The sequence below is a fragment of the Equus caballus genome, chromosome 14, assembly GCF_041296265.1.
Source record: "Equus caballus isolate H_3958 breed thoroughbred chromosome 14, TB-T2T, whole genome shotgun sequence".
Classification (NCBI taxonomy): domain Eukaryota; kingdom Metazoa; phylum Chordata; class Mammalia; order Perissodactyla; family Equidae; genus Equus; species Equus caballus.
Window position 1 is genome coordinate 69,157,525 of NC_091697.1, and position 24,063 is coordinate 69,181,587.

Genomic DNA, 24,063 nt, shown 5'->3' on the forward strand with positions numbered 1-24,063 from the left:
AAAAATTGAAATAAAAAAGAACATCTGAAAAAGTACATGAGGCATCTGTAATCTTTCAGTAAGAATCTGTTGTGCTTCATTTATTTCCTGATGAAAGCTTTAAGTTATTTGAAGAATAAGTGGAACTCTTTCTTTGAAAGTGAAGTGAGTGTGGTGTGAGAGAGCTGGGAAGTCACAGACTTTAGATCTTGTCTTAAAAATCCATAGTTGGTCCTTCCCTTCATATATTCTTGTGGACCTTGTTAAAAGGTATTATATGTAAACACCATACTGGCACAAAACAACCTTATTATTATACTAATATATTATTATAAATGATACTTTTCTGTTAGTTAAGTTGGAAAATAGTATATATAATAAATTATATTCTCATTGAAGAAGAAGCAAGAAAATAATAGTGAAGAAAGGCTCTATTATTAGAAAAATAGCATAGGCATTAGCCGTGGGTCTATCTAGGGTCAGATTTATTAGAAGTGCATTTGGTGGCAAGTAACAGAATGCCCATGTATAAACAGTGAGCTGCAAGTAATAATGGGATAAGCAACAAAAACATTTAATTATCTCACCTAAGAAAACAATCTGGAGATATGCAGTCTTTGATGATATCGTCAAATACACAGGCTCATCTATCTTTATGTCCTACCATCCTTTCAAGAATTTGCTCCCCCCATCATTATAGTAAAATAGCTGCTGAAGCCCCAGGAATTAAGCCCATGTTCACTGCAAAAATAAGAGGGAAGTGGAAAGCACCAGATGCAAATGTCCATTTTATCAAGAAGATACTGTTTTCCAGAACCTCCACCAAGAGTTCTGCTTATATCTCATTAACACAAAATGTGTCATATGCCCACTCCTAGCTGCAATAGAGACTGGGGCATCAGGCACTGAGCTGTATAAGACTCGTGTGGAGGAGGAAACACGTGTAGAACACTTCCATCTTCACTTTGGGTAGTTTAACAGCCCAAGCCTCAATCTCCACATATGGAAAATATCTTCCTCTCCACTCTGTTGGGACCCTTAAATAATAAGATATATGAAAGCATTTAGAATAATGTTTGGTACAGTTAGCACTCAAAAGATATTACTTTTCCCTCTTTTCAAGACTAAAATTCTTCTTTATTACTTATTAGCTTGGGTACATAGTTGTTTGTTATATTTTTCTCTTTTCTAACTTAAAAGATAAATATCCTCTTCACGTCTTGTTACAGTTTGAAACCTGAACTAAATGAGCCCTCATGGACAATTATAGCCCAGACTCTTGTGTGTCTGGAGTGGGTAGAGCTACTTACGTAATGTGGCCTTAAACGGGTTTATTACACATTTTTTCTTTTTCATTCCTTCCTCTCAAAACTCCCTCAGATCTCAGTATTCTATTATTAGAATCCAAGTTAAATACATATGCATTGGTCACGACATCTCAGCCATATGTGACAGGAACCCAATTCAAAGTGGCTTAAATAATTTAAGTTTAAAAACAGAGATTGAATGACTCATGTAACTTAAAATTCCCAAAGGATATCAGCTTCAAATAACGTGGTGGGATCTGTCTATATCTTGTCTCTGTTATTCTATGTTATGTCAATCTCAACAGCCTCTCCATTCAGGTAGATGGCAAGATGGCTACTAGCATCTCTAGGTCTGCATCCTAGCAACAAAGCAACCCCACAAATAAAGACAACCTCTCCTTTCCAATAACTCCAGCACAATTTCTAGAATTAGACTACTCAGGAAACACACCATTGGGTTAAGATCAGAGAATCTACAGCTAGATAGAAGCAAGTTCATATCATGATTCAGGACTCAGTAATTGTGTGTCTTTAATGAAGCTCTTTAACCTCTTTGAGCTTTAATCTTATCACCTGTAAAGTAGTACCTACTTCCTGAATTAACTGGGGGATTAAATTATTTATATCGTATGTAAAAACTTATCTACTTCCTGAACCATTTGAGGAATTAACTTAGTTAATACATCTAAAGCACTTAGAAAAGTGTTTGGCACCCGATAAGCACTATCTAAATATTAGTTTCTGAGGCTATCTCTAAAACAATTTCTAAGTCTAAGGGAATGAGAGTAAAATATGTTCAGTGTTGTGCCCATCCTGGAGGAGATGTGTTTTCCCATGGACTCACAGTTCAAGAGGAATGGTGTCCCCAGTGAAAAACTGAGGGACCATTATTAGAAGAGTGAGAAATGGATGCCCTTTAAGCAAATACAAGAGATTGACTACAGTCTAAAAAGTTTCTATATGGCCTCGAAAGAACTCATAGATCTCTACATTAGTTTCAGTAACTGTTCCTTAGAGCACATTCAAATTTTGCATTTCAAAGTGGGCCTTGGCAAGTATATATCCGTCCACTTCTATCATATTCACATATTAGGGAGCACCATTAAGAGACATTAGCCATTAAGGGGAAGCAAGTAGTAGGAGCCATTTTAGGGTCTTGGGCAGAGAGAATCTTGAGAAACCTGCTTTCCTCAAGAACTCTTGAAGAATGTTGAACTCCTTTGAATAATTCTGCAGAATTTAATATCATTGTCATAAGCTTAAAATCACACTCGGTATATCCGAACCATGAAAGACATTGTTCCTTCCACTCAGGCACATTTCAGAAATGGTTTCATTACTTTTTTGTGAAGGGACAAGAATCCATATTTACAGTGCTGATCCCTGGACATCAGTAGTGACAGACTCATGTTGCATGTTTTCTCAACAGGCAGTCAGCAATTCCTCAACTCTTCATCTGGCTCCCCAGGTGTCTCTTCCCATCCCACCCCCACCAAACACACACACACACACACACCATCATGCACACATATGTGTACAGAAAATACTCAATAACAATTTAAGGTGAATGCTCTTGGTCATTGCATGGGCTCTATGGTCTGTGATCTTTGTGATTGGCGAATACTTTCAAGGGAATTTTATATTAGGATTTCATTGGGTGCTCATATTTTGTGGGGAGCATAATATAGAGAGGCTACGTGTGTGATACGTGGTATGGGTTGGCAGTAATATTCTTAAGTAGAGGAATATGTGTTATGGTAAGTTATTTGAAAAGTGTGGATATAGTATATGAGTAGTGTTTGAAAGAGGTGGGTTTGTGCACAAGGGTGATAGTCAAAACGTTTAATAAATAATACAACCCATTCACTGACCATCAGAATGAACCACTGACAAACTGAAGGAACAGAAGCCGTAAATACCCTATACAGTCTTATCCAATCACACTGGTTAAGTACCAATCATGAGTGTGTGCACATACTTCATGGTAGACATACAGTAAGAATTCAGTTATACGCTGGCATTTATTGATGGGCTTCCACACATTAGGCCCCGTTTTGATACTAAGTTGTGGAAAAACAAGCAGCCGTTTTTGAATGGACAGTCATCTATGGCTTACACATATATGTGCCCCAATCTGTTCTCCACTCTTCCTGGCAAAAGACCAGGTCAGTGTGTGGTCCCAGAGCTCACAGGGAAGTCCCGTAATTACCAAGTTCACACACATAGGTTATTTATTTTTTGCTCATTTGTCTTTGCTTATATCTCCAAAACTGTCTAACATATTTGTTATTTCCAGTTTCTTTCTCTCTCCTTTCTTCAGGGCACTGTAAGCTATATTTAGAGAAATGTATGTGTAATTGAAAAAATGAAGCCTTATAATCAGATTTCAGCTGTTTTCTCAATTTGTCATGCTTCTATATCCATCAAAATTTTGTCACAAACTGTAAGCTTCAGTTGTTATCTAGTTTTATTAGAACAGCAATCTTTCTCTGTTTCTTATATTTAATAGTTGAGTTTCAGGGAAGGGAGTTAATTAACTCTACATGCACTCTCACACCTAAGACTTTCAAATAAACAGGGAAATTTTAAGTACTTTAGGACTCCAATATAATATGCAGTCATCACGACTTGTCCCCGAGGATAGTCTTGTTCAAGACTAAACATAAAGGAACCATCTTAAGGATCTAGTATTATTGATGTTTGTAATCAAAATATCATCATTTCCCTTCTTTCTGGTGCAAAATTAGGGGACTTCAGTAGAATTCTTATGTGAATACTTGAATATCACAAGCTGTGGTTTTGAGACCAATGAGTAGCCCATCTAAAGGTCTGCATGGGGACCCTCCATAAAGACTTGAAGTTTTTCCCACAACAGTATTGTAAATACGCTCTATTATTTTCACAACCAAAAGTCCCGCTAAAGTGCGTGTAACGAACTCTGAATACCTGAGAAAGTCAAAAGTGGCCAGTGGTTTAACTATGAGATTGATCAGAAAATGCTTCAGAGTGAGGGAAAGACGTGCAGTTGACCAGAAAGGGAGGAAGAATTTATGTAAGTAAAAGGTGAGGGGGAAGAGATTCCTGTGGGTTAAACAGCACATGCAAATGTGTAGTGGTAAAATGTTAATGACAGGTGAAGAGAATAGTGGCATGACTCAATTTCATCAGCAGTTGCTGGAAGAACTAATGGATAAGACAAGCACAAAATGACAAACCTATCAAAATGGCAAACCCACTAACAGGCACGAAGGCCTGTGAGCCATTTTATGTTCTCGGGCAGGGAGAATCTTGCCGAAGGTGCTTCAGTCCAGCAGATCCTGCAAGATGTATTAGAGGTAATGAGGCAGGAACCAGGAGGCATGTTGAGAAACAAATTAGATAACAATGACAACAAGCCACTGAAGCCTTGATTGATTCAACAAAACCTGAATTAAATGCTGATCTCATTGCAGGCCTTCAAGAAACCCTGAAGATGATGAATGCAGCTTTTATTCTGCAAATTTGACAGAAAACTTCAGCTCTGAAATCTTTTCTTCAACCAAATCTTTTTTCAAATAAATATTGGCTTTGGTTTACCTTTCAATTAAGGGCCTTAGTCTCACCACACGCTCAAGACCAGATAGAAGGTGACAATGATGGCTTCACAGAGTGGCAGTGTTGGAGTGAAGGTACAGATCTTTAACTGTGAGAATTTCAGAGAAGCGAGAGTCCTTGGCCTTGGATGGAGTGGAGGGTAACACTTGGGATGCTCTATAGACCAGATTCTCAAGTCTATCAAGCTTTTTAAGCAATGGTAATCCGATTTCTCTGCAATAAAACAGAGGTAAGTCTTGAATATTTTTCTAGTAGACTTTATGTTCTAAGGCGGAGATTCAACTCAAGCTATTAGAAAAGGAAATATCTTTGAAAGACATGTGAAATCTCATGGAAATATGAAAATAGTAATAAGGTACTGCCAATCCACAAAGAAACTGGAGCCGAAAGTTCTTTCATTTCCTCCAGGGATGTCTGTTCATCTCTGCTTCTCTCTGAGCTGCTGTTCTGTTATCTCCTCACTGCCTACGCACTTTCTTTCTATGCTTCTTTGGGATGCCTCTGCTCCCCTCCACAACTTACGAGGCATGACTTTAGTCTTCCATTTTGCTGAATCTGTTTAGGTTTCATGGCCTTTTAATTCCAGTGCCTACTATCTTCGATTCCTTTTATTTTTATCTCATTTCAAACATTTTTTAAATAATGACTCTATAAATAATTTACTCTCATTGTTAAAAAAATCATATAACATAGACACATCTAAGGAAAAAAGTACAAAATTAACTAAAATGTTGAGGTAGCTCACATCAACAATTTGATCACAATATTAGTTTTCAAGAGCTGCCAAAACAAAATACTACAGACTGGGTGTCTTAAACAACAGGAATTTATTTCTCACAGTTCTGGAGGCTAGAAGTCAAGATCAAGGTGTTGGCAGGTTTGGTTTCTCCTGAGGCCTGTCTCTTTGGCTTGCAGATGGCTACCTTCTTGCTGCGTCCTCACATGGCCTTTTCTCTGTAAGCAAGTATCCCTGATATCTCTCCCGCTTCTTGGATCAGGGCCTACCTTTGTGACCTCATTTAACCTTAATTACCTCTTTAAATGCCCTATTTCCAAAAACAGTCACTTTGGGGGTTAGGAAAAAGAATTATACAATGTATATAATCACATATATCTATCTTTTCCTTCATAGCTTCTGAGTTGCCAGGTTTTGTAAAAGGTCTCCTCAAATATTCAATTACAATATATTGTCTGCTCTTCCTCAATTAACCAAACCAAACCATACTCTATAAATAATTTATTGTCATTTATTCTCTCATAGAGAGAAATTTAGTCCTCTGCCAACTCTTAGCCCTCTCACAAGACCGGGAAGCCCTGTATCTAAACAGTCTTATCAAAGCATTCACCCAAGAAGTCCAGGCAATTACCTGGGAGTTATTCTGCTACTTAGATAATTTTTGAACAATTTTTTATTGTGTAAGGTACATATCTTTAAACTTCCATCTGGGGAGAGCAACAGATGTTCTGCATAAAATTGATCAGGTGCTATAGGTGCACGTGTGTCTAAAGATAGACGTATGTGTTTCCAAAGATAAGCACTTCGGTGTGTCCAGAGGCGACTGAAGTAATTCATCTTCCTCAGAAAACTCAGCCTTCATTATCCTTTTCCTTTTAGGAAGCTAAATCCACCAGCTTAGGCATTGGCTCCAAGGTCTCCATATGTCAGGGTCTTTTGTTGATGGCTGCTGGCCCATCAACATCTTGAACTTTGTACTCCCCTGGGCTATTTTACTCTCCTGAAATGGTTGGTATCTATTGGGAGCCTACTCTCACTCTGTGGTACACATACTCCAGTAGTTCTCTAGGGGAATAGACCAGGTGACTAGCCATATATCTGAAGAAAATCTCCAGGGTCACAAGTCAGTTGGCAGTATTGGCTACGGGGTCTCTCTGCCTTGCCTAGTAAAACATTTGTGTCTTTTCCCTCAGTCTGATAGCAGAACACCAAATAACTATAGTGACCTGATAGAGTAATATAAATGACTGACCCTGGCAAGGTGTAAGAAAGAAAAATCAACCACCAGAAATATTTTTGGTAAAGTATCTAGGGATGTGCTGGTGAAGTAGCTCTCTGAAAAAAAGAAGTCTTGACTTCTAGTGTTTTCCAATTTCCATGGTGCAAATATTCCTACCATTGGCTATTTCAGGCTACCAATGGTTTAACAACCAGTGTAAGACATTATGCTAAGTGAAATAAGCCAGTCACAGGACAAATACTGCACTCTTTCAGCTATATAAGGTATATAAAATAGACCAGCTCATAGAAACAGAAAGTTAAATGGTGGTTGCCAGGGGCTGGGAGGAGATGGAAATGGAAAGTTGCTGTTCAATGAGAATAAAGTTTCAGTTATGCAAGATGAGTAAGTTCTAGAGATCTTCTATACAACATTGTACCTGTAGTTAATAAGACTGATTGTACACTTAAAAATTTGTTAAGGGGCTGGTCTGGTGGCATAGTGGTTAAGTTCACTGTGCTCCACTTCGGTGGCCCAGGGTTTGCTGGTTCAGATTCCAGGCACAGACCTGCACACCACTTATCAAGCCATACTGTGGCAGCATCTCACATACAAAATAGAAGAGGATTGGCACAGATGTTAGCTCAGCAACAATCTTCCTCAAGCAAAAAGAGGAAGATTGGCAACAGATGTTAGCTCAGGGCCAATCTTCCTCACATACACAAAAAATTGTTAAAAGGGTTGATGTCATATTAAGTGTTCTTAACATGATTTCAAAAAGTTCTAAATATTTAAAAATTGGCCCTCAAGAGACAGTATGAATTGACCCTAGCATATCATTGAAAATATGGTTTTAGCACATAAAATAATAATATACAGTATATATAAAATCTTAGATTATATTGTTAAATATAAATTTAAAAATAAATGTTGGAAAGTGTAAAAATTGCCTATCAATTATTTTTCGTTATTGGTATTGTTGCCTGTATATTTGAAAAATAAAATCTATCTTTTTTGTGCTAAGATGGTGACATCTAGTCTTATATTTCACAACATGATGCATAGCACCCAATTCATTCTTAAATCCTCTAAATGGAGCAATATTTAACTTTACTCAGTTTCGTAACAATAAACTATGTCTGTTTACACATATACTTCTAATCTTGAACATATTATTTGTATAATAGTTTTAACATTTAGGATAACTTCTCTTGAGAAAAAAATTTTTTTAAAGATTGACACCTGGGCTAACATCTTCTGCCAATCTTCATTTTTTTTTTTCTATTTTTTAGATTTTTTTTTTATTTTTTTCCTTTTTCTCCCCAAAGCCCCCCGGTACATAGTTGTATGTTCTTGGTTGTGGGTCCTTCTAGTTGTAGCTTGTGGGACACTGCCTCAGCATGGTTTGAAGAGCAGTGCCATGTCCACGCCCAGGATTCGAACCAAGGAAACACTGGGCCGCCTGAAGCGCAGTACGCGAACTTAACCACTCCGCCACGGGGCCAGCCCCTGCCAATCTTCATTTTTTTTTTTTCTTCCTCTTCTTCTCCCCAAAGCCCCTCAGTACGTACTTGTATATTCTAGTTGTGAGTGCCTCTGGTTGTGCTACGTGGGACACTGCCTCAGCATGGCCGGATGAGCAATGCCATGTCCACGCCCAGGATCTGAACCAGTGAAACCCTGGGTCACCAAAGAGGAGCACACCATCTTAGCCACTTGGCCATGGGGCCAGCTCCCTCTTGAAAAATTTATAAATGCTTAAATTCGATTTCAGTATCAAATTTCAGTGCAGTTCAACAACTTCTATATATGTCTTCCTTTACCCAAATACCAGAAATTGAAACAGGCTAACTGAACAATGTAGTTCATTTTCATAAGTGTAGATATCCGGGAACATTTTTGGGAATCTATGAGTAACTTTCAAATTTTGCAAATTTAGTGCAGGTTGTTACTTTCATTGCTGGTTACTAGCAGCATGGTAAAGGGGGCAAAACTCTTTGTTGCCAAACTATTTTCCTAATGATAGTTTCATTAATAGTAAGTAAATTGGATCCTTTGATTAATAAATAATAAACTATTTGTTAGAGAAGTTTTAGGTTCACAGCAAAATTGAGCAAAAAGTACAAAGAGTTCCCATATACCCCCTTTTCCCTATACACTCACAACCTCCCCTTTTGACATCCTTCACTACAATGGTACATTTGTTTCAATTGATGAACTTGCATTGACACATTTTATATATTTTGTATAACTATTTTTGAACACTTTTTAAGAGAAATGTTGAACTCGACGAGACAAGATTTTAATATATACCTAAAAGGCCAACTTTTTCTTTCAATCTTCAGTGTAAGCTGAGGCAAGGATGTACTCTTAGATGACACGAATAAGTTCATTTCTCCAATGGTACAAAGACTCTCTTGATCACAACACACATAAATCATGACTGCCATATTTAACAGCTAACTCATCAGCACAGATGCTAAAATATCTATGTCTTGGGCATCAAAAGTGCATGAAGTTTACAGTGTTCCACTGCCAATTTTCAGCACAAAAAGATTCCTGTGAAACACTGCAAAAATTAACTTAGTTCTGGGGGCTGGCCCAGTAGCCAAGTGGTTAAAGTTCTGTGTACTTGCGTGGGTGGCCTGGGGTTCAGGAGTTCAGATCCTGGGTAGGGATCTACTCCACTCATCACCCACGCTGTGGAGGCATCCCACGTATAAAGTAGAGGAAGATTAGCACAGACATTAGCTCAGGGCTAATCTTCCTCAAGCAAAAAAAGAAGATTGGCAATGGCTGTTAGCTCAGGGAAAATCTTCTTCACACACACAAAAAAAGTAACTTAGTTCTACATCCTTGCACAATGTTACCATCTTGGAGTTAAGTTTTGAATTAAGTTAGGTGTTATCACTAATTATCACAGGAAAACCATGTCTAACATTCTTGCTAACTTTGAGGATTTTTTCTAAATATAAAAATAATAAATTTGTGCTGTTGGGTGTTATATGAGCTTCAATGTGCAGAAGTATTTTACTCACATCAAAATTCTCATTTAAGACAGCAAATGATTGTAGCTAAAGTGTAGATGAGATAGAGATAGAGATATTAACAAGTTGCAATTATCAATAATAACCAGAGCAAATTATCTAATTCTTTTATGGCATTTGTCACATAGATTTCTTCCTTAGTGAGCAACAATATTTCTGATTAGACTTATAATCATAAATTATTTTACCAGTTAGGACATGCAACTTCTGCCCTACTAACAGAAAACCTTGTATATAATCAAAATCTATGAAATAATTTGACGTCCACAATATATTTTTTTCAGTGAATCTGTGACTTCCAGTTCTGCCCAAGATGAGAAAACAGGGATCAGATTCATAGTTTCATCTAAAGAAGATAAAAATCTAAACAAAATATATAAAACAAAGGTTTTAAAGACATTGGACATAAGGCTGTGAAGAAGAGATGTGGAACAAGAGTCTCTTTGCGATTGTCCCAATTGATATCCTTGAGAGAGTTTCCAGAATGAAGCCCAGGGAAGAGAACCTGGGGCAAGCCCAAAACATTTCCTGAGATGAAGAGACATGTGTGACGGACCAAGAACACCAAGACACTAAATTGCACAGGGCAGAGTACCAAAGAGAAGATGTATGCAGAGAAAAAATTCCAGAGACTTCCATAAAGATTCTATTCAGTATTAAGCAATGTATGATAAACTCCATGTGATGAAACTCCTGGAAGGTGGGGAGAAAACAGAAGGGTTAAAGGGAACAAGAACAGGCATTCACACAGACTGAGAATAATACCTGATACCAGAGCCAGACCTGAAAACTTCATAATTCATAGGGACATTGGGTAGAGGAATCAGAACAGTCTTGCCTCAGATGTGGAAAATAATTACCCCTTGACTAAATGCTGTTCTGCTACTGCCTAATAAATGTTAAAGACAAGATGAAAAAGGATCAAGCTGTTTCCGAATAATTTAGCCACATTTCAGAACAAAATTCAACTGTATTTATAAGAATACAAAATTTTCAAGCGCCCAACAAGGTAAAAAAATCACAGTGTCTGGCATCCAATCAAAAATTAGCAGGCATAAGAAGAAGTGAGAAAATGCTATGCATAATGAGAAGAAAAATCAATCAATCAAAACAGACTCAGAACTGACACAGATGATGAAAGTAGCAGACAAGAACATTAAAATGAATGTTATAACTGCATTCCATGTGTTCAAAAAGCTAGAAGAAATATTGAACATGTTAAGCAAACCTTGAAGATATGAAAAAGACCAAACTGAACCTAAGGTAAAGCTACAATGAGATAAGTGAGGTGAGATAAAAACTACAATATCTGAGAGGAAATACACACTTAATAGGATTAATGGCACATTAGACATTGCAGAATAAAATATTAGTGAACCTAAAAATATAGCAATATAAATGACCCCAAATGAAAGCCAGAGAGATTTTTAAAAAGACTTAAAAACAAAAATAAACAGAACAGCAGTGAGCTGCAGGACAATGTTAAGTGGCACAATACATGTGCAACTAGAGTTTCCAAAGAAAAGGGGAAGAGGACAAAAAAGATGTTTGAAATAAAAATAGCTTAAAGTTCCCCAAATTTGACAAAACCTTCAGATCCAAAGCTCAACAAAAACCTAAGCACAAGAAATATGAAGAAAATTACATGAAGATACATCATGATCTAACTGCTCAAAAATAGTGATAAAGAGAAAATCTTAAAAGCAGTAGGAGAAAAAGACATATTACATAGAGAAGAACAAGGTAAGAATAAAAACAAATTTCTTGTCAGAGAGAGTGCAATATCTCTAAAGGATTTTAAGAAATACTTTAAAGTATTTTAGTACTGTTAACCTAAAATTTTACGCCTAGAAAAAGTCTCTCTCAAAAGGGAAATGAAATATATGTTTTCATTCATACAAAGCTGAAATACAAAACATACAAAAACTGAAATAATTCATTTGCAACAGACTTGCACTGCAAGAAATATTAAATGAAGTCCTTCAAGCATTGGAAAATTACATCAAGTGGAAATATATAACTACTCTTAGGAATGTAAAGCCCTGGAAATGGTAACTTTGTGAGTATTTATAAGATTTGTCCTACTATGATTTAAATAATCTTAAAATAAAATTGATTGTTTAAACAAAAACAGTAAGAGTGTAGTGATGGCTTTATAACATTTATACGTAAATGAAATGTATGACAACAATAGTACAAATGTCAAAAGGGAGAAATAGAAAAATATTGTTGTCATTCTTTTTTTAAGGTATGTTTTTTTTTCCTTGGTGAGGAAGATTGTCCCTGAGCTAATGTCCATTGCCAATCTTCTTTTTTTTCCCTCCCCAAAGCCCTGATACATAGTTGTATATCCCAGTTCTGGGTCATTCTAGATTTTTCTATGTGGGATACTGCCACAGTATGGCTTGATAAGCAGTGTAGGTCTGTACCCAGAATCCGAACCAGTGAACCCTGGGCCCCCAAAGCAGAGCACACAAATTTAACCACTCGGCCACAGGGCCAGCCCCAGTTGTAGTGTTCTTATGCTATATGTAAAGTGAAATAACTATCCCCTGAAGGTAGACTATGATAGTTTTAGATGTATACTATAGAATATAAAGCAATCTCTACAATAGTACAGTAAAGAATTATAGCTATTAAGACAATAAAGGAGATAAAAAAGAAAGATAAAAATAATCAATTAGTCAAACAAAAAGGCAGAAAAGAAGAAATGATGTGGGTAAGAGGAACAGACAGGAAAAATAAAAAACAAATAGCAAGGAGCAAGGTTGCAGATTTAAACCTAACTATATCAAAAATCACATTTAATGTAAGTGGTTTAAATGACCCAAATTAAAGGCAGATTTATAGGTTTGATAAAAAGCAAGATTCAACCATAAGTTACCTATAGGAAACTCACTTTAAATATAAAGACACAAATATGTTAAAAGGAAAGCATCAGGAAAAGATACACCATAGTAACAGTGGTAACAAGAAGGCTGGCATGGCCTGACTAACACTAGATAAAGTAAATTTCAGGGATAATGAAGTTCTTTCCGTCATGACAAAGTGTCAATTCACTAAGAGGACCTAATAATAGAGTCTCAAAATACTTGAAGCAGAAACTGACAAACAACAGGGAAAAATAGGCAAAACCACAAAATCATTCTCAGAGATTTCAATATTCCTTTCTCAATACTTGATGGAAAACACACAGAAATTCATTACGTATATAGAAGGGCTAAGAAACAATACCAACCAGTTTGACTTAATTGATATTTATAGTATTCCTCACCCAATAAGAGAAGAACACACATTTTATTCAGATTCACGTGGAATATTTAGCAAGATAGATCACATTCCTGGAGATGACACATTTGAATAAATTGAAAATGACTGGAGTCACACAAAATACGTTGTCTGACCAAATGGAATTGAATAAGCCATGAAGAACAGAATTATATCTGGAAAATACCAAATATATGGAAACTAAATAACATATATCTAAATAATCTCTGCATCAAAAAATAAATAAAAGAGGAAAAAGGGAAATGGAAAAGTTTTTCTTTTTCCCCCTAGTTTTATTGAGATATACTTGAAATATAGCCCCACGTAAGTTTAAGGTGTAAAGCATAATGATTTGACAAAAAAAGTTTTCTTGAACTGAATAAAACTATAAACGTAATATACAGCGTGTGAGATGCCACTAAAGAAGTAATTAGAGGGAAACTTATAGAACTAAATTTCTACATTACAAAGGAATAAAGGTCGCAAAACAACGATTTCTGTTTCTATATTAGGAACTAAAAAATAAGAGTTAATAAACTTAAATAGGCAAAAGAAAGACTGTAACAAAGGCCAGATGGAAATCAATAAAAAACTTAAATACAGAAAAATCAATATAACCAAAAGCTGGTTTTTGAGAAGATGAATAAATTTATAAACTTATGGCTGAACTGATCAGAAAAAAAGAATAACTTACCAAAATTGAGAGAAACAAAGTTACTACAGATTCTACAGATATCAAAAGAATAATAAAGGAATATTATGAACAACTATTTCTCAATAAATTTGACAATTTAGGTGGAATGGATAAATTCCTTGTAAAACACAAACTACCAAAGCTCACTCAAGAAAAAAAATAGAAAACCTTAATAGCTTGATATTGATTAAAGATACTGAATTAATAGTTAAAAATTTACCCACAAGGAAAACTCCAGACTCAGATCACTTCACTGGTGAATTCTATCAAGCATTTAAAGAGAAATAATAGCAATTCTACACAGACACAGATAAATCGTTGAAGAAGAAATATTTCCTAACTCATTTTATGAGGACAGCATTACTCTGAATCCAAAACTAAACAATTACCAGAAAAGAAAACTACAGAACAATTTTCCTGATGAATATAGATGCAAAAATTCCTTATAAAATTTTAGCAAATTGAATCCAGGTTATTTTTAAAAAGACAATATATTACAGCCAAGTAGGGTTTATGCTAAGAATGCAATCTTAGTTTAACATTCAAATATCAATCTATGTAATTTTACTATATCAGTACATTAAGATTAAAAACATACTCTCACTTCAATATATGCAGAAAAAGCATTTAACAAAATGCCAGATGCATTAATGGTAAAAGACTATCAACAAATTATGAACAGTAGGTAACATCCTCAAACTGATGAAGTGCATCTTTAAAGAAAAAATGCAGCGTTAGTGTCATACTTAAAGGTGAAAGTCTAGTGTTTTCACCTTAAGATTGAGAATGAGTTAAGGATGTTCATGATCATCACTTCTGTTCAACACTGTACTGGAGGCCAGAACCAATGTAATAAATGAAAAGAGAAACAAAAAGCATATTGATAAAGATAGAAGAAGTAAAACTGCCTCTGCTTAGAGATGATACATATTTATGTAGAAATTAACAGGGAATCTACAAAACAACTACTAAATGTAATAAGTGAGTTTAGCAAGATCATGGAATACAAGTTTAATATTTAAAAAATAATTGGATCTTTATATATTAATAACAAAAAAATTGGAAAATGAAATTAAAAAGTCAATTCTATACACAGTTTCAACAAAAACCATGGACTACTTATTATATCAAACAGAAGATATCTAAAATCTATACACTAAAAATTAAAAAATATTGTTGGACAAAAATAAAGACGACCTAAATAAATGGAGTGATCTATCATGCTCATGTGTTGCAAGACTTGATATTGTTAAAGGCAATCTTCACCAAGTTGATCTATAAATTCAGCACAATCCAAATCAAAATTTTAGCAGCAGTATTATTTTTTTTGTAGCAAATGATAAACTGGTTCTAAAATTTTCATGGACATGCAAGGAATCTACAATAACAAAAGATATTTTAAGGGAAAAAAACAAAGCTTAAGGACTTACCCTCCCTGATTTCATGACTAACTATAAAACTACAGCAATCAATTCATTTGGTTACTGACAAAGAGATAGACATATACATTAATGGAACAGAACAGAGAGTTCAGAAACAGACCCACAATATATTGTTCAAATGATGTTAAATAAATGTATCAGTGCAATTCAATGGGGAAAGAAAAGTTTTTCAACAAATGGTACTGGATCAACTGGGTGTCTAACGATTACCATTATGGATACTGGAAAAACTAAAATTAGAAAGACTGACTATAACAAGTGTTGGCAAAGATTTAGAGCAACTAGAACCTTCATACACTACTGGTGGGAATTTAAAATTGTACAACTACTGTTATGGACTGAATGTCTGTTTCCCCCCAAGATTCATATTTTGAAATCCTAACCTCCAATTTGATGGTATTAGGATGTGAGGCTTTTGGGGAGTGATTAGGTCATGAGAGTGGAGCTCTCATAAATGGATATAGTGCCTTATAAAAGGGACCCCAGAGAGCTTTCACCTGCTGTTTCTAAAACGTGAGGCTACAAGGAGAAATATGCAGTCTGCAACCCAGAAGAGGGCTGACACTAGAACCCAACCACACTGCACCCTGATCTCAGACTTCTGGCCTCTAGACTGTAAGAAATAAATATCTGTTGTTTATAAGTCACCCAGTCTATGGTACTTTGTTACAGCAGCCCGAACTGACTAAGTCAACTACTTTGGAAAGTCTGAGTTTCTCAAACAGTGAAATATTGCCCAACCATTCCACATCTCAGTATTTACTAAAGAGACAGGAAAGCAGAACCGTCCATACAAAGACTTATATGTGAATGTTTATACCAGCTTTATTGGAATAGCCAAAAGCCAGCAACAAATCAAATGTTCATCAGCAAGAATGGATAAACATATTGTGATATATAGGCATACAGTGAAACACTACTCAACAAGAAAAAGAGAACTGTTGATGCGATATGTATATATCTCAAAATAATTACACTTAGTGAAAGCAGCCAACAAAGAGTGTATACCATACGATTCCATGTATACAAAATTCTAGAAAATGAATACTCATTTACAGGGACATAAAGGAAATGTGTGGTTACCTGAAGACAGGTATAGAGGACGGAATGGATTACAAATGGACACAAGGAAACTTTTGTAGTGATAGATATGTTCATTATCTCAATTGTCATGTTGTTTTCACAAGTATACACATATGCCAAAATTTATCAAATTATATAATTTAAAAATGTGTAGTTTATTGAACATAATTTAAAAATGTGTGGTTTATATTTTAATAAAGTTGTGAAGGAGTAAAAATTAAAATTTAAAGAATAACTTTCAGCCTAGATTTCCGTGTCAAGCCAAATATTCAGGCAAGTGTAAAGGTATAAAAATAGTCAATATTAGGGAAGTTTTAAAGGAGTAATGATATTGATTCATTGTCTAGGTATGCATAGCATTCGCTGCTAATGCTACTGATAGCTAGCTAACATCTGATGGGGCTTTCAGAAAATATCAAAATAGTATGCAAAGTATATATACACAATTTACCTACCTTACTATTAGAAGACATCACTTCTATCATGTAAAGAGAATGATTTATTTATACACCTGTCTCCCAAAATGTGAATTCATCTGCAGGTAATGGTGGTGAGAGATATGAACCCATAAACCACTGCTCAGGTTCATATTTCATTTGTCTTGAGTGTCTCCATTATTGAGAATCTCCACACTTCACTCACAACCATGTATTGCTACACAGGTAATCATTGACCTTCCCTTGCTCCAAACACAACAAACTGATTGAATTTTGCATTTTTTTCTAGTTATTTTGATATTTGTTTGTTTGGGAGAGATGCCTCCAGTTTCCCTTTGCCTAAATTTATTAACTGTTGCATTTTTCAAGAGAAATATTTTAAATGAATGAATGAATATAAAAGAACTTGTTACTTTTATCGCATAGGCTATTTGTCACTTAAGTTCCCCAATATTATCCAGCAACTTTGAATAGTCACAAATGAATTTCAACAATTTACTTTAACGTTTTCCAGTAAAATTACTACATACTTATTTTTAAAATTGTAGACACATCAAAAGCTTATCTTTATCAGCTTTGAGCTGTAAAAGACATTAATTTATTCTTTGCCAGAGAAAGGGAAATATGTGCTAAGTGGACAGTTGTTACCCACCTACTACATTGTTGTAGAGTATCAAATTACTACACTGATTAACAGTAATTAAGTTATTTAAAAAACTGACTGCAGTTATTTATTCTAACATCAGCATCGTCCTAAGCTGTTAATTATTTCCACTATGCCTGACAGCATTTCCAAAGGCTCCAACTGCAAAGAGCATATGTAATGAACTTGCCAAAGACATACTTTTATGATGCATGTTAAATGCAATGAAAACGTGAGAGAGTTGGAAACTTAAAAAAAATAACAGAGGAAACATTGCAAGTTAAGTGTCCCCACATTATTGCTGATCTCTACATTACACGTACATCAGATTAAAGGAATGAAATGAATATTGCTTAGCTATGCAGCAAATGAGGAACTTGGTATGAATGCAAAAATCTGTGAAGGGCACAAAATTCAATAAAAAGCATTATTGAGTATTATTATGAGATGAGTTATAGTTAGAAACATTAAGAGAGCACTTACAAAAACTGATGGATGAGTGCAAAGTTCTAGACTTTTCTTGAGAGCTGTCAGCAAATCCATATTCTTTCCATGCTTCTAATAAGCCCAGAAATCATGTAGACAGGTTCCTCTCAAAGGAAGAGCACAGGATTTGGAATCACAGAACACTGGAAGTTCCAGCCTGGCTCTACCATTTACTTACTGTGTGGCATTAGGCAAGTTACCTAGCCTCTCAGAGCCTCAGTTCTTTCACTCAAACAAAATAGGAATAATAATAGAACCTACCCTCGTAGGATTATAATAAAGATTGAATGAAATAATATGCATGTAAAGTACTTAACACAATGCTTGACACACAGAGCTCAATAAATGGCACCTGTCATTATTAAGGTTACATTGTTGGATTTTTTTCAGATTGCAGAAGCACAACATTGAGCCAAATCAGGAAGATACCTGAACCTTCTAGACCCACCATATATTCTACATTGCTAAAATATTTAAGATACAGGTGGCCAAATAAACAAACTTTTATCATTTAAGCTCATGAAAGAAAATACTATTTCTTACACTTTTCTGTAGTCCAATAGCAGGACACTTTGCACAAATTAATTTCTTAGTAAATTTTGGTGGATTCTTTTCCAAACAAATCATAACTTGTCAATTGTCTATAAACAAATATTCCTCCACAATCTTACAAATTTTCTATAAGGAATATATGCATACAATACTTCAAGAACATATTTCACAGTTTTCTCAAGAATTTACTGGAAATTCAGATATGCAAAGATAAGTTGGGAATTCTATAATTCTCTTTAAGTATAAATACATGGTTTAAATATTATAAAACATTCTTTATTCTCCATTTCTCCACCCTCAACATCCAATCCATTAGAAGTTCATAAATATCTCAGACTCCACCCACTGCTCTCCAATTCCACTGCCACCTCCCAGGTCAGGAGCCATGGTTTCTCAGCTAGATTTCTATAGTAGCTTCCTAGTTAGTCGTCCCTCCCCTCTTCTCTCTCTCATATCAATTTTATATATGGTAGCTGGTGTGATCTTTGTAAAACGCATGTCACCTCTCTCCTTAAACCCTGAGGGGCAGCCATTTCCCTCAGATAAAATTCCAAAGATATTAGCCTTCACAGTGAGAAGCTCTGTACTTACATCTTCAATCATATTCATTGCCACTCCCCACCCCCACTCCCTGTCCCAAATACGAATTACACTCCAGTTAGAATAAACCGCTTGAATTCCTCAAACACACCATTCTTTCTAGCACACTCATTTTCCTCCATCTGAAAGACTCTTTTTCTTCTTCAGCTGATTAACTCTTGTTCATCTCTTAGGTCTAGGCTTAGAAATCGCTTCTTTTTAAAAAATTTCTCCAGATCCCCTTAGTTTGGATTAGGTACTCTCTTAGAAGCAATTATAGCAAAATCTATATTTCATTTATTCACTCAAGAAATGTTTGTGGATTGCCTACTCCTCACAGGCTCTGTTCTAGGCACTGGGATTCAGCAACACAAATACACCCCCGGCTCTCCGAGAATTTATGTCATAATGGAGCATTCAGAAAGTTAAAAAATAAACAACTAATTTATATCAGATGGTTTCAAGTGCCTTGGAAAAAAAAGAAATTAGAATAAAGGGAACAGGATCTGTCAAGTTGATGTGTGATGTTCTCTGATAGGCTGTCAAGGAAAGGGTCAGAGAGGAGATGACATTTGAACAGAGACCTAAAAGATATGAGGGAGGGAGCAAGGTGAATTTTGAGGAAAGGGAGTTGCAGGCAATGGGAAGAGCACATGGTACGGCCCTCACTCAGATGGTGAAGTGCTTGGCTGCTTACCTTGTTTGAGGAACAGCAAGAAAGCCAGTGAGGCTAGATCAGAGTAAGAAAGAGAGAAGAAATTAGGTCAGAGAGATAACGGGAGAAAGGCAGATCATTTCAGGCCTTGTAGACACTGTAAGGCCTTTGGACACTTTCCTAGACAGAAAACCAAAGGAGGGTTCGAGAAATGCCCATAAAAGGAGCACGTCACCTGACTTATGTGGTAAGAGTAGAGCACAGTGGCAGCCGTAGAAGCAAGGGGACCTGTTAGGTTGTTGTAATACATGTGATGCAAGTTGATGGTGGTTCAGAACTGACTGCAAGGAGCAAGGAATGGTCAAATTCTGGATGTACTTTAAGGATGTACTCTGGATGTACCCACAGAATTTACTGATAGATGGGGTGTGAGAGATGAAAATCAAAGGTCTCCAAGTTTTTTGATCTGAGTAACTGGAAGGAAGCGATTCCCATCACTGAAACGGGAAATACTGCCAATGAAGGAGGAAGCATGGGAAAGGCATAGAAGGTAAACTGAGGTACCTAATAGTAATTCAAATGATGACATCAAGTAAGCAGCTGTATAAACAAATCTGCAGTTTGGTGGGGAATCAGAATAGAGATACTCATTAGCGAGCCTTCGGCAATCCTAGATGAGATCACCTAGAGGAGTGGAAATAGAAAAGAGATGAAGCCCAGGGCGTGAGCCTTCATTTAGGAAGATGCAAAGAAACTAACAAAGGAGACTGAAAAGACCTGATTGGTGAAATAAACATAAAGAGAGAGGGATATCCTGAAAGCTAAATGAAGAAAGCCTTCTAAGTAGGAGTGATCACTGTGTCAAATGAAGCTGACAGGTCAAGCAAGATGAAGACTAAGAAATAACCATTTAATTTGGCAACATGGAGGTCACTGGTGATATATTTATAAGACCTATTCTGTTGGAGCTGTAGGGTGAAAACTTGATTATATAGAGTTCAGGAAAGAACAGAAGGACTGGAAGTGGAGTCGTTGAGTATTGAGGAAATTTTCAGAGGAATTTTTCTATAAAGAGACATAGAGCAAAAGAGCATGGCTGGAGGAAAATATGGGCTCAAGAGAAGTTTTCTTTTTAAATAAGAGAATTAAAAAATGTTTGTGAGCTAAAGGGAATAAATGAAAGAATATTCTGTAGTAACAGAATCATTTACAACATTTACCAAAGAACTTACTAATATCCAACATTTGTGGTATGCCAAAAATATAAGAATATTCTGCAATCAACTTTTAAGTACAAAAGGTTTTATTTGCAAAACAGTAATAGTAAGACAAAAGACAACAACAAAGAGACCACAACTTATAAGTAGTTTCAAATATTTGTATCTGTTTTATTAACATAACGGTTAAATAGTTCATTTTTTAATATTAAGGCAATATATTCATAGATTTCACTTCTACCACCATTCTCTTTAAAACTGAATGAGGAATGGAATCTGTGTATTCCCTTTTGTCTTACATAGTGAATTTTTTATTATCTACATCAATGACTTGGGGAGAGAAAGAGATCAACGGACAGGAGAACAGAGATATGAATATTCATTTACCTTTGGGTTTTATGGTACTTTATTCTTCCTAGAGATTTCTCTATGATTACCTTCAAATTTGGGTATGAAGATCAGTAGAAACATTTTTCTGAGAATCCACATGCTTCTTCTCCTAGGGGTAAGAGTGAGAAGCATTAAGGAACATCTGGGACTAGTAAGAACTTAGCTAATAGAACAACAGAATGACAACCATACCCTAACAACAACTACCAGTTACCAAATATCTGGTGTCTATTCCTTGCTGCACTTGGTGCTTTCCAAGCATTGTCTCTACTTCTCACAAAACCTCTGACTCCATGTTATTATCCTCATATAAAAGATGAGGAAACTGATACTTGGAGAGAATATATAACTTGACTAATGCCTTCAATTTAGTAAGATATAGAGCTGGAGATTCAAACTGAGAACTGCTCAGTTCCAAAACACACCTCTTTTCAACATGCCATGCTGCTTCTCTACTACCAATTTTCTGCAATTAAGTAGGTTCAATCTATGTACCATTCTAAAAGAACTCTCTTCCTCTTCATATTGTTTCCTAGTATCCATATTCCCCTGAAAACTATTTTATCATTATTGCAGATAAATACTAAACAAATATACCAGCCCCTAATAATAAGCATCCGTCCTTCTAGCTTTCCATTGCCTTGAAGAGTGTAGACTACAGGCAACTTTGCCTCACACTTGACCCAAACAAAACTGTGATGCCTAGAAAAGGTATTTAAATTAGAATTCTTACCGGTATACTATGTACCCTTCGTTTAACTATTCTGAATTTTTTCTTCTTACATAATTGCACTCTGAGAAAACGCAAATGTTAAATGCTAACAAGCATCACATTGCTGTGACAATAAAAGGCATTTTTTTATATTGGTAACAATGAGAGAAGTTGCAAAGTGGGAAAAGGAAGGTCTGAGTGGAGTCTTTTACAGGCATATAAAATTTAAATGACAGAGCCCTTTATAATCCTGCCAAATGTAAATTCCTGAGTATATTAAAGACTAAAAGCTTCGTCTGTATAAAACTGACAAAATACATCAGACTTTAATTGGCAATAGAGTGATAATGGAAAGGAGATGTGGCTTAATTGGAGTTCTCTCCCTGAAAAGACAGAGCTTAGTAGCGTCATTTTAATTATTCCTAGCCATTAATTCTGCAATCATCTATTACTGTCTCCATATATTACATCAGGAAGCACTCCCTGCTGCAAATGCTATGATATTTAAAAAGCAAATGTCCGGTGAAAACAAAAAGACCCAGACTAGATTCATGCCTCAGCAACTGCTCTGGAGAACCACAAACTGACCTTTAAACCATGAATGATCAGGACAGAGAAAATGGCTAATTAAATTATTAACAATAAACATTCTTGATTCCCACGTCCATTTAATCATTACTCAAATCTGTTGCATTAATTAATTATTTAAGTAGTTAATGTGATACTTAAGATGTTTCCGTTTAATGTGAGTCTTTGATTATTCCTACACTGATTTTACACAGCTGGATAAACATATCACCAAACACAGTTACAATAATGGCCACTTGTGGCCATTGTTGTAACTGACAGTCTTCCTCAAAATAGGAAGTACTATAAGAGGAGGACATGGTCTTAAGGCTTACACGAATCATTTCCTGTATAAGTCCCAGTAATTACTTTGTCTTTCCTGTTGCTTTTTCAAGGACCCAGGGACTCATTCGTGTAGTAGATTCTTTTTTGTTTTAATTTTTACTACATATAAATATAAGCTGTGTAAGATTCTAATGCTCACTAATCAGACTAAGCAATTAATCCACACTAAAGTCCCTGCTTTTATCTAACTTCAGGATTCCCATTTTATTCACCCATTTTTCAGAGGCTTAATTTAATTTTAATTTACTTAAATTTATATGCTTAGTCATTTTTAAAGGTAAATTTGCCTAATTAGCATTTAAATTACAATCATAGTTTCTAAGTATTGTGCTTTATAAACTTAAAATGAAAAAAGACACTACAATCTAGCCCAAAAATATGCCAAAAAATATATTTTAATTGGAGTCGAATCTAACCTCAAAATTGTAATTATCTTAATTTTTCAACTTCCCTTTCATTCCTCTAGTGCATTTGTAGAGATTTCCAGATTACATCAAGACTATGATATTAAATTAAAAGTTAATGTTTATTGAGTTGCATAGATTTGACTGATTTTCCTAAGTGCTTCCAAAGCAAAAATGTATTCCATTGTCTTCACGCTGTAGCAGATTACCAAATGTGAAATGTTGATGGTCATTTGAGATCCTTTTAGGACTAGAGAGTACATAACATTAAATTGAAAACACACCATCTAGAATCTATCTAAATAGGACTATCCTCAAATAGTAATGTTTTCTAAAAATTCTTCTTTCAGGAGAAAAGTATTAGGAATTTATTGTAATGGTCAATTTTCAAGATAGCTGCTGGCATAACTACAAATTCAACGTAATTTCCTGTATGTGTGGTCTTCTAGAAGAACAGATGCCTAGATGTGAACTTTATACACGAAAAAATCTTCAATGGAGGCAAAATTGAGTGTATCAAAGAATTAAGGCACAAGAGTGAAAACATCTTACATAAGTTTCCAACCACCAGGACCAAAGATATGTAGGATTCTGGCCAACTAATCACAAGCAAGAAATAGAGTAGTAATTAAGAGTGTGTATTCTGGAGTTTGAACACCTGAGTTCAAAGTCAGACACACCACTTGCCAGCTGTTTAAACTTGGTGGG

General features: G+C 35.5%; 1 long non-coding RNA gene across 2 annotated transcripts in view; it reads right to left on the reverse strand.

Moving 5' to 3' along the window:
• The window catches only part of LOC111767837 (uncharacterized), a 132,180-nt gene that overhangs the window by 20,292 nt on the left and 87,825 nt on the right, over window positions 1-24,063 (reverse strand). For both annotated transcript variants that reach the window (XR_011425134.1, XR_002799707.2), the window contains one exon: window positions 21,325-21,436. This is a non-coding gene — a long non-coding RNA (uncharacterized lncRNA). The remainder of the gene's footprint in view (window positions 1-21,324; window positions 21,437-24,063) is intronic.